Genomic DNA, 10,814 nt, shown 5'->3' on the forward strand with positions numbered 1-10,814 from the left:
AGAACACCAATGCTTCCAGCAATGGAAAAGATAACCTTGGGGTGCATCTATGCTGTAGAATGAATCCACTTTAATTACCTTGTGTTAATGCTATGGAATTCTGGAGGCTGTAGTTTGACAAGGTTTTGAGCCTTTTCTGTCAAAGAATGTTGAAAGGCAAGCATTAGGTTTGAGTAAAAATGGTATTATGTATATGGCATCGATGTACAATATCGGAGGGAATGATTTACTGTGTAGAAAGGACTAAATTAAATATTGTTTGTTGGTTATTTGAAAAGAAGTGAGGGAAAGTAGCTGTTTTGGATTCTTGTGGAGGAGAGAAATTATCAATATTATTGAGTATGTTTTTGAGAATAGGTAAGATAGGCGAGTCCTGATCTCAAGTACAATATAAACTGCATAGTTACAACTATCTGAATCTACTAAATAGGTATTCTTTATGAATTTGTCTGGTGCTGATGGCTCAGAATGACAGTAGAGTCTCTCTTATGCAACCTTCGCTTATCCAACGTTCTGGATTATCCAACACAGTTTGCCTTCCACTTGGATCCACAGATGTTTCTCTAGGCAGCAAGGACTGAACTTTTTAACGTCCAACAATGTTGTTACTATAAGTTCATTTTATGTAATTCTATATTTATTTGTAGTCAATTTGTTAATAACCAATGTTTTTATAGTCAATGTTTTCAATACATTAAAGTGTTTTGGTGCTAAATTCGTAAATACAGTAATTATGACATAATGTTACCATGTATTGAACTGCTTTTTCTATCGATTCGTTGTAAAACATGATGTTTTGGTGCTTAATTTGTAAAATCATAATGTAATTCGATGTTTAATAGGCTTTTCCTTAATCCCTCCTCTTTATCCAACATATTCACTTATCCAACATTCTGCCGGCCCATTTATATTGGATAAGTGAGACTCTACTATAAGTTTGCTGGCTTTTGCTCCTGCTCTCTTCTTCTGACTAAACAAATCTTCCTTACATTCATAAATTTCTTCATAAACAGGATGTCAGGAATTTGAGATTTAAAATAAAAATTGCAGTTGGTTCTCGCAGAAGCAGAGGAAGCAGGAGGACATTTTTGCTCCCTGGCTTCAGGTAGGATTTGGCTAAGATTTGGCTAAGATTTTAAACTGAGTTTGGGCTTGGCTCCTGTGGTCAAAGTCTAACTGTTGTGTGACTGTTGTGTTGAAAGAGAGCCAGGTACTTAAGTTGATTGACAGCAGGCATTGTCCCCTGTTAATTGAGTTTCTGGGAAAGCTTTATTTGCCAGTGTGAGTTTCTGCCAGAGCCTGATCCCAGAAGGGCAGTTGGTTCTCGCAGAAGCAGAGGAAGCAGGAGGACATTTTTGCTCCCTGGCTTCAGGTAGGATTTGGCTAAGATTTGGCTAAGATTTTAAACTGAGTTTGGGCTTGGCTCCTGTGGTCAAAGTCTAACTGTTGTGTGACTGTTGTGTTGAAAGAGAGCCAGGTACTTAAGTTGATTGACAGCAGGCATTGTCCCCTGTTAATTGAGTTTCTGGGAAAGCTTTATTTGCCAGTGTGAGTTTCTGCCAGAGCCTGATCCCAGAAGGGCAGTTGGTTCTCGCAGAAGCAGAGGAAGCAGGAGGACATTTTTGCTCCCTGGCTTCAGGTAGGATTTGGCTAAGATTTGGCTAAGATTTTAAACTGAGTTTGGGCTTGGCTCCTGTGGTCAAAGTCTAACTGTTGTGTGACTGTTGTGTTGAAAGAGAGCCAGGTACTTAAGTTGATTGACAGCAGGCATTGTCCCCTGTTAATTGAGTTTCTGGGAAAGCTTTATTTGCCAGTGTGAGTTTCTGCCAGAGCCTGATCCCAGAAGGGCAGTTGGTTCTCGCAGAAGCAGAGGAAGCAGGAGGACATTTTTGCTCCCTGGCTTCAGGTAGGACTTGGCTAAGATTTGGCTAAGATTTTAAACTGAGTTTGGGCTTGGCTCCTGTGGTCAAAGTCTAACTGTTGTGTGACTGTTGTGTTGAAAGAGAGCCAGGTACTTAAGTTGATTGACAGCAGGCATTGTCCCCTGTTAATTGAGTTTCTGGGAAAGCTTTATTTGCCAGTGTGAGTTTCTGCCAGAGCCTGATCCCAGAAGGGCAGTTGGTTCTCGCAGAAGCAGAGGAAGCAGGAGGACATTTTTGCTCCCTGGCTTCAGGTAGGATTTGGCTAAGATTTGGCTAAGATTTTAAACTGAGTTTGGGCTTGGCTCCTGTGGTCAAAGTCTAACTGTTGTGTGACTGTTGTGTTGAAAGAGAGCCAGGTACTTAAGTTGATTGACAGCAGGCATTGTCCCCTGTTAATTGAGTTTCTGGGAAAGCTTTATTTGCCAGTGTGAGTTTCTGCCAGAGCCTGATCCCAGAAGGGCAGTTGGTTCTCGCAGAAGCAGAGGAAGCAGGAGGACATTTTTGCTCCCTGGCTTCAGGTAGGACTTGGCTAAGATTTGGCTAAGATTTTAAACTGAGTTTGGGCTTGGCTCCTGTGGTCAAAGTCTAACTGTTGTGTGACTGTTGTGTTGAAAGAGAGCCAGGTACTTAAGTTGATTGACAGCAGGCATTGTCCCCTGTTAATTGAGTTTCTGGGAAAGCTTTATTTGCCAGTGTCGCCTTTACTAAGTAAAGGCACCTTTACTAACTATCCTTTGCAGTACATACAGGAAACAAAGCAACATAAACAAATACACAAAGACGTGGTTTGTTGCAGGCTGCACATAAAGTGCGTGCATATTACTTAACTGTACAAAGATCCCACTTGGCCACCACGCTCACCAAGAGATGCAACAAAAGCAAAACATTCCCATCACATGCACCAGCTGTGGCATGTTCCGCTTTTTCACACAAAAACTAGACAACTACATCTGCTCCAAATGCAAACAGATGACTCTGATGGAGCAGAGGATCCAACAGCTCGAGCACCGTATTAAGACCCTTAAGGACATTCAGGCACTCGAGCTCTTCTTGGACACTGCACAACACGCTGCTGTAGATCAGCAGCCTGCATCACACCAACACCACCAAGACCATGATCAGGAACCTTATGGGGAGATCAACTCAAAGGTAGACAACCCTCAGGCTTGGAAGGAGGTCACCCATAGAAGGAGACGCAGGACCAGGCAGCCTCCACAGAACTCCTCTGCTCAGCTGCATTTACACAACAGATTTGAAATTCTTACATCATTAACATACAATCAGGAAACACATCTTGTGGAGGACCACAGTTTCTTAGATACCACTCAGTGGACCATCCTGGATCAATGCGCAGGGGATAGCCCTGACAGGGACAGTGCATCACCACAGTCACACTTATGTAATCATGCAAATGCTCCATCCCCAATCATAGACCAGGAGCAACAGGAACATCCTTGGGAGAGTAATGGGCTCTCGGATGTATCTCAATGGATTGTCATTGATGAATGCACTGGGGATGTTGAGGAGGAGGACAACACTTTACACCTACATGATTCACTTAAACAGGAACACTCTTCAGGGGACATACACACTGTCTTGCACAAAAGGGACCCTGTCAATCCTCAAAGGAAACAGGTCTTGGTAGTAGGTGACTCCCTCCTTAGAGGAACGGAAGCCATCATTTCCAGACCGGATGGGATGGCTCGAGAAACATGCTGCCTCCCGGGGGCAAAAATACACCATATCACTCAGAGGCTCAGCAGGCTCCTAAAGCCCCATCACCCTCCCCACCTTATGTTGATTCATGTAGGTACCAATGACACCGCTAGGCATACTTTTCAAAAGATCACAAATGATTTTCGAGCTCTGGGAACAAAGCTAAAACTGTATAATGTACATGTGATCTTTTCATCCCTCCTCCCCGTTGTAGGACATGGCTCTACAAGGGCCGGAAAAATAGTACAGGTCAATAACTGGCTCAGAAAATGGTGTCAAGAGGAGCATTTTGGCTTCCTCGACCATGGTCTACTCTTCCAAGAGGATGGACTACTGGCAAGCGATGGGGTGCATCTCACACAAGTAGGAAAACATCTTTTTGCACACAGACTCACAAACCTCATCAGGCGCACTTTAAACTAAATCCACTGGGGGAGGGGAACAACAGCCTGGCGAACACTATATTACCCACGACCACAGGGAACCGCCGTAAGGCTAAACGGAGGGCTGCACAAACACAGCAAGGACCAAGTACAGAGAGCACAATAATCCCAAATAAACAGTTCGAGGGGAGGTCACAGGGGCTTACATGTCTTTACACTAATGCTCAGAGCATGGGAAATAAGCAAGACGAACTCCAACTCCTAGCACAGCACCACACATACGATGTCATAGGCATCACTGAAACCTGGTGGGATGACTCCCATCACTGGAATTTAACCATTGAGGGCTATAACCTCTTTCACAGAAATAGAACAAAGGGGAGAGGAGGGGGAGTAGCTTTATATGTCAAAAACAGTTACGTTGCAGAAGAAATGCAAGACTGTAATCCGGGAAACCAGCTTGAAAGCATCTGGATAAGAATCAAGGGAACCGGGACTCAAAAAGATCTTGTCGTGGGTGTCTACTACAGACCTCCGAGTCAGGATGAAGGACTTGATGAAGCCTTCTGTCATCAGCTGACCAAACAGGCACAAAGAAGAGATATAGTAGTCATGGGCGATTTCAATTATCCCGACATCTGCTGGAAAACAAACTCAGCCAAGAGTACAAAGTCCAACAAATTCCTCACTTGCCTTGCAGATAATTTTATGGTCCAGAAGGTAGAAGAGGCAACAAGGGGATCAGCAACTCTTGATCTAATCTTAACAAATGTGGAAGACCTGATCAATACAGTTGAAGTGGTTGGATCCTTAGGGGCAAGTGACCATGTGCTCCTGCAGTTTGCAATACAAAGGAATGCTGAAACTAAGACAAGTCAAACACGCATTCTGGACTTTAAGAGAGCTGACTTCCAAAAAATGAAGGAATTACTGAGCGGCATTCCATGGACGCCGATATTAAAAAACAAGGGAGTTAAGGATGGATGGGAGTTTTTCAAAAGTGAAATACTCAAGGCGCAAATGCAAACAGTGCCAACAAAGAAGAAAAATAAGACAAGTGCAAAGAAGCCAGAATGGATGTCCAAAGAACTTCTAACTGAGCTAAAGCTCAAAAGTGACATGCACAAGAAGTGGAAAAGGGGAGAAATCACCAAAGAAGAATTCAAACGTATAGCCAACTCCTGTAGGGAAAAGGTTCGCAAGGCTAAAGCGCAAAATGAGCTCAGGCTTGCCAGGGACATAAAAAAAAACAAAAAAGGTTTTTTTGCTTATGTTGGTAGAAAAAGGAAGAAAAAGGAGGCGATAGGGCCACTGCAAGGAGTAGATGGGGTGATGGTGACAGGGGATAGGGAAAAGGCAGAACTGCTTAATGCCTTCTTTGCCTCGGTCTTCTCACAAAAAGAAAGCCATCTTCAACCTCAGCAACATGGAATGGACGAAGGATTGGGGGAAATCCAACCCCAAATAGGGAAACAAGTTGTCCAGGAACACCTGGCCACTCTAAACGAATTCAAGTCCCCAGGGCCAGATCAGCTACATCCAAGAGTATTGAAGGAACTAGCGGAAGTTATTTCAGAACCACTGGCAATCATCTTCGAGAGTTCTTGGAGAACGGGAGAAGTCCCAGCAGATTGGAGGAGGGCGAATGTGGTCCCTATCTTCAAGAAGGGAAAAAAGAACGACCCAAACAATTACCGTCCGGTCAGCCTCACATCAATACCAGGCAAGATTCTGGAAAAGATCATTAAGGAAGTGGTCTGCAAACACTTAGAAACAAATGCGGTCATTGCTAATAGTCAACACGGATTTACCAAAAACAAGTCATGCCAGACTAATCTGATCTCTTTTTTCGATAGAGTTACGAGTTGGGTCGATACAGGGAATGCCGTGGATGTAGCGTACCTGGATTTCAGTAAGGCCTTCGACAAAGTCCCCCACGACCTTCTGGCAAACAAACTAGTAAAATGTGGGCTAGACAAAACTACGGTTAGGTGGATCTGTAATTGGCTAAGCGAACGAACCCAAAGGGTACTCACCAATGCGTCGTCTTCATCATGGAAAGAAGTGACAAGTGGAGTGCCGCAGGGCTCCGTCCTGGGCCCGGTTCTGTTCAACATCTTTATTAACGACTTAGACGAAGGGTTAGAAGGCACGATCATCAAGTTTGCAGATGACACCAAACTGGGAGGGATAGCTAGCACTCCAGAAGACAGGAGCAGAATTCAAAACGATCTTGACAGACTAGAGAGATGGGCCGAAACTAACAAAATGAAGTTCAACAGGGACAAATGCAAGATACTTCACTTCGGCAGAAAAAATGGAAATCAAAGATACAGAATGGGGGACGCCTGGCTTGACAGCAGTGTGTGCGAAAAAGATCTTGGAGTCCTCGTGGACAACAAGTTAAACATGAGCCTACAATGTGATGCGGCAGCTAAAAAAGCCAATGGGATTTTGGCCTGCATCAATAGGGGAATAACGTCTAGATCCAGGGAAGTCATGCTCCCCCTCTATTCTGCCTTGGTCAGACCACACCTGGAATACTGTGTCCAGTTTTGGGCACCGCAGATGAAGGGAGATGCTGACAAGCTGGAAAGCGTCCAGAGGAGGGCAACTAAAATGATTAAGGGTCTGGAGAACAAGCCCTATGAGGAGAGGCTTAAAGAGCTGGGCATGTTTAGCCTGCAGAAGAGAAGGCTGAGAGGAGACATGATAGCCATGTACAAATATGTGAGGGGAAGTCATAGGGAGGAGGGAGCAAGCTTATTTTCTGCTGCCCTGCAGACTAGGACACGGAACAATGGCTTCAAACTACAGGAAAGGAGATTCCACCTGAACATCAGGAAGAACTTCCTCACTGTGAGGGCTGTTCGGCAGTGGAACTCTCTCCCCCGGGCCGTGGTGGAGGCTCCTTCTTTGGAGGCTTTTAAGCAGAGGCTGGATGGCCATCTGTCGGGGGTGCTTTGAATGCGATTTCCTGCTTCTTAGCGGGGGGTTGGACTAGATGGCCCTTGAGGTCTCTTCCAACTCTACTATTCTATGATTCTATGATTCTATGAAAAGCATTAGCCTTCTTCTTGCATTTTATATTATCCATTATGCCAACCTAGGAGATTTAGAAGTTCCTGTTATTACAAATGGAGTGGCTCTAATTTAAATTGAAGCACACTGTGTTTATGTATATTGCTATTTCTGCAAATAAAGCCGAAGTGTCCTAGCAACAAAGGAATCAGGAAGACTCTCTCTCTCCCACTCCCTCTGTCTCTCTCTGTTTTCCAGGTATGCTGCTGAAGTTGAAAGCAAAATTGCGCTCTAGTGAGTAGAAAGCACACCACAAAATTGGAGCAAGCAAGAAGAACAAAGATGAGGAAATGAGGAGACTAAATGCTAAATTAGGAAGAGATCAAGCAGCCTGCCTACCACCAAGGAGCAAATTGACAAAGAATTACATGGAAAATGCAGTGTGGGGAGAGAAATAAATATCAGAATGAATCAGGTACAAATAACACATTAAAAAGCTAAACAGGATGCATTTAGAAGTATAACCGTAGCCATAGATGCAACAAGGCAATTAGCTGTGGCTGTGACTTGCCAGATGTTGAAGGCTATTTCTAAAAAAGTCTCTCATGCCTTAACAATCTATAGAATTTTAGAATTTTTACAATGTTTGTGTGTTTTGACTGTGCACAGACCTGCCTCAAGCTACGAGGAGAGGCGGATAAGAAATAAAATTATTGTTGTTGTTGTTGTTGTTGTTGTTATTATTATTATTATTATTATTATTATTATTATTATTATTATTATTATTATTATTATTATTATAGGGTTGATGTATGTTTTCCGGGCTGTATGGCCATTTTCCAGAAGTATTCTCTCCTGATGTTTCGCCCACATCTATGGCAGGCATCCTCAGATGATGATGATGATGATGATGATTATTATTATTCTTATTATTATTATTGATGTGCAGAATTCCATTTAGCAATTTGGGATTTGGGAAAATTCAGCGATCCAGCAGCCAGATCGCTGAAAATGGACCATGCAGGACCCAGGCAAAGCCTTGACCAGAACAGATCATGAGAAGCCAGATCTTCCTGCTAATGGGGGCGATGGGGCTGAGCAGTATGCTACCTTAGGTGGAGGCTGCAACATATGGGTGGCCTTGCAAATCAGGCAAGAGAGGGCACCTGGCGGTGGTGGGTCCTCCTTTTCTTTCTACCCTGGCAGCCTCCTACATGCCTTTCCAAAGCTTGAGGCAAATATAGCCAGAAAGAATTAGAGAGAAAAAGAGAGAGAAATGCAGAAAAGTCTTCCTTAGGCTTCTTTTCCAGAGAGGGCCCCACCAGGAACTCATTTCCCCAGCAGCACTTTGCATGGTGCAGGCATTGAAGGAGCCTCTGTGCTCCCTCCCTGGGCATGATGGGAGTTGAGGTTTCTCTCTCTCTCTGTTTCTCACATTTCTTTCTCAGCCAATAAGAAGCCTGGTTGACTGAGTCCATTTCCTCCCCTCTTGTGGTGCAGGCTGGTTGGGACTTCAATTCCCAGATCCCCATCTTGTTTTCTTTTTAAAAAATGTTATGGTACAAACTTTTAAAGTTTCGTTGGATTGGTGAAATGTTCTGAAACTTGGCAGGCTTGCAGTTGTAAATATGGTCAACAAGTAAGGCAAGTTCCATCCTGATAGGGGAGGGGCAAGAAAGAAAGAAAGGAAGGAAGGAAGAAAGAAAGAAAGAAAGAAAGAAAGAAAGAAAGAAAGAAAGAAAGAAAGAAAGGAAGGAAGGAAGAAAGGAAAGAAAAGAAAAGAAAAGGAAAAAAAATAAAAAAAATAAAATAAAAGAAAGAGAAACTGGAACATATTAAAAACAGCTTAAAAAGTGGGGTGACTCCTAACCAATTTCTATATACATCACCAATGAGCTTCCAGAATCAGGTCAGGGACTTAATCCTGTATATAAACTCTACTCATTAATTTTTTTTCAAACAATCAAGAACTTTAATGCTGGAGTCAAAATAAACTCTAAAATTGTGATATGTCTCTTCTGCATTTTCACTTACTCTGGGTGACATCAAAGTTTTTTTAAAACATTTTCATTTTATCTTTAAGTCAACCATTTTGCAGCAATGCGCAAAAAATATTGTGAGTTGCATCTTGCTGACAAAGACAGACTTTGAACAGACATAGACTTAGATTTTGTTTTTAAAAGCAGGAGCATTTTTGATGCTTCCTATCTCTCTCGAAAGTTTCATTTCTGAATGTCACTTGAGTGACAATCAAATCGATGGAACCAAGGGGAAGTTTTCATTTTGCTACTTTTAATTGAAGAAAAACAATAGGACTGAAAAGTTTGCAAGTTTGGCTTATTACTTCCCAAATAAAGTGAAGTGAGCTTTGTTAAAGAGAGCTATCTCTACTTTTACCCTCCCCGTCTACCACATTTTCCCCTGATGGTTTCTGAACCTCCATTTCTATTTAGCTCAGAAATTTTCTGTCTCTCTACTTTAAATAGATCTGCCCTGGACTTGTAGGGAGAGAAGAAAAGCCACAGCTCCACCATGCCTAGACCCAGAGGCAGATGAATGACAGTTTGAACTGCCATTGTGCTAACTTTAGAGGAAAAGAAGAAACAGACAGCTTCATTACTCCTAGGCCCTGAAGCAAATGGAAGATCTTCCTTCATTTCAACTGCCACTGCCCTGGCCATGTAGGAAAAGAGTGAGACATCATGCCTAGAAGCAAATAAAAGCCCTTCCTGCATTCCACTGTCCTAGTCTGAAAGGAAGAAAAGAAGACATAAACACAGCAATATCATGTCCAGAGGGAGATGAAAAGTCACCCTCTAAGTTCCAGTTGCCACTGGCCTGGTCACTGAGGGAGAGAAGAAGAAGCAATACCTGCTAGATTTTTCCCCTCACAAACTTTGCCATCCCCTTTCATTTTGTGTCATGTCTTCATTAAATTGTTAACCTGAGGATAGGGAACTGCTTTGTTGTTTTTGATTTGTAAAGCATCTTGTACAATGATAAAAATAAGGTAAAGGTTTCCCCTTGACATTAAGTCTAGTCGTGTCTGACTCTGGGGGTTGGTGCTCATCTCCATTTCTAAGCTGAAGAGGAGGTGTTGTCTGTAGGCGCCTCCAAGGTCATGTGGCCGGCATTACTGCATGAAGTGCCGTTATCTTCCTGTTGGAATGGTACCTATTGATCTATTCACATTTGCATTTGGCAGAAGCTGGGTCTAATAGGAGCTCACCCCGCTCCCCGGATTCTAACTGCCAACCTTCTGGTGGTTTAACTCACTACACCACCGGAGGCTCCTATACAACAATGGTGCAACATAGATGGTGCAAGGTGTTGTTAGGGGACACCTGCTCGGCCTCATGACCATTGTTTTGTGGGGTCCCACCGGGTTCAGTATTGTCCCCCATGTTATTTAACATCTACATAAAGCCGTTGGGTGAGATCATCAGGAGCTTCGAAATAAGGTGTCATTTGAATGCAGATGATGTCCAGCTCTGTCACTCCTTTGCACCTATCACTAAGGAGGCTGTGCAGGTCCTGAACTGGAGCCTGGCCTCTATGTCAGGCTGGATGAGGGTGAACAAATTGAAATTGAATCCAGACAAGACCGAGATCCTCCTGGTCAGTTGTAAAGCCGAACAGGGCATAGAGATACAGCTTGTGCTAGATGGGGTTACACTCCTCCTGAAGGTGCAGGTTCACAGCTTGGGAGTGATCCTAAATTCATCATTGAGCCTGGAATGCCAAGTCTTGATGGTGGCTATGGGAGCTTTTG

At 43.4% G+C, this 10,814-nt stretch overlaps 1 long non-coding RNA gene across 2 annotated transcripts in view; it reads left to right on the forward strand.

Moving 5' to 3' along the window:
- LOC134296177 (uncharacterized) overlaps window positions 1–9,990 on the forward strand; it is a 28,092-nt gene extending 18,102 nt beyond the window's left edge. For both annotated transcript variants that reach the window (XR_010002760.1, XR_010002759.1), the window contains 2 exons: window positions 7,301–7,517; window positions 9,529–9,990. This is a non-coding gene — a long non-coding RNA (uncharacterized LOC134296177). The remainder of the gene's footprint in view (window positions 1–7,300; window positions 7,518–9,528) is intronic.
- The last annotated feature ends 824 nt before the right edge of the window (window positions 9,991–10,814 follow it).

This window comes from Anolis carolinensis, chromosome 1 (assembly GCF_035594765.1).
Source record: "Anolis carolinensis isolate JA03-04 chromosome 1, rAnoCar3.1.pri, whole genome shotgun sequence".
NCBI lineage: Eukaryota > Metazoa > Chordata > Lepidosauria > Squamata > Dactyloidae > Anolis > Anolis carolinensis.